The sequence below is a fragment of the Aplysia californica genome, unplaced genomic scaffold, assembly GCF_000002075.1.
Source record: "Aplysia californica isolate F4 #8 unplaced genomic scaffold, AplCal3.0 scaffold00026, whole genome shotgun sequence".
NCBI lineage: Eukaryota > Metazoa > Mollusca > Gastropoda > Aplysiida > Aplysiidae > Aplysia > Aplysia californica.
Genome location: NW_004797296.1, coordinates 2,180,254 through 2,181,417, shown reverse-complemented (window position 1 = coordinate 2,181,417; position 1,164 = coordinate 2,180,254). Strand labels below are relative to the sequence as shown.

General features: G+C 47.9%; 1 protein-coding gene across 1 annotated transcript in view; it reads left to right on the top strand.

Annotated features, from left to right (window-relative positions):
• LOC101861636 (neprilysin-1) overlaps window positions 1-1,164 on the top strand; it is a gene marked incomplete in the record, with an annotated part of 31,137 nt that overhangs the window by 25,701 nt on the left and 4,272 nt on the right.

Here is a 1,164-nt window from a genome sequence, read left to right as displayed (position 1 = left end):
CACACACACACACACACACACACACACACACACACACATACACACACACACTCACACACTCTCTTCCTCAATTTACACATCTGTCTCTCTTTAATGATAACTTTCTCTTTTACTTCTCTTTCTCCTATCTATCTCTATCTATCTATCTAATGTACAAAATCACGATGCCCATCCTGCTATGCTTGAGCTTCCCAATGTCAGATTGGCCCCGAGCCATCCTACCTGCCAAAATGAACTGTTTGCTCTCTCCCTACTCAAGGAACTCCAGTGGCCGAGAGGATAGTGAGCTCAGGCTCATATGGGTGCCCATAGGGGTATCGGGTCTGGTCGGGACGATTTGCTAGCCAGATTGAGGGCGCAAAGCGGCTATCTTGGCACAAGCCAATCGCGCCCCGACTTGTCGCCTCAAAAACAAGGGCGTTTGTTTTCAGGCCATGAGTGGGGCGATGGCCCCCGACCCGACCCGACCCTACCCGATCCGACCGCAATGGGAACCCCGTGTTACAATGATAACGTCAAGCGTCTGTCGGTGACTCAGGGTTTAGGTAGGTGGTTGGACACAGTGGTGTTCTCTGGAGAAAAAAAAAGTAATAGTAACCCTTGCTCAAAAACAGGGTGCTGCACAGTGGCGACCAGCAATAGCATATCAAATGTCGTTTTTTTCTTGTAAGTGTTTTACGGCGCTCTACTAGGTAAGGTCACACGAGCGCGCGAGACACATTAAACATTTTCAGTTGGTAGGAAATTTAGAATTTTGCCCGGGTGGCGGTCGAAATCTACTCTTAACGATTTTGGAGCACCAAGGGATCTTTACCATGCGCAACTTACACACGGGACCGCAAGATTTTTCGCCCTTGTCCGAGAAGGCTAGGTGTAAACCTTACCTACCATAAGCTGAGTGATGTGGCTGAAAGACAACATTAAGAAGCCAAGGAAGCTGAAGAAAAGCTGCAGAAAGAGTCAAGAGCCCAGAGGAGGGGACAAAGGGGTGAAGGGGTAGAGGCAGAAAATGGAGACGAAAACAGACGACAGAACATTTTTTTAAAGCAGGAAAGGATGTGAAATGAGAACAATTTTAAACGAGAAAATGTTCCGTCGCTGTGCGGATTCGAATCCGGCACCTATTGAATGAGAGTCGAACACCTTAATCTCTAGGCCACGAGA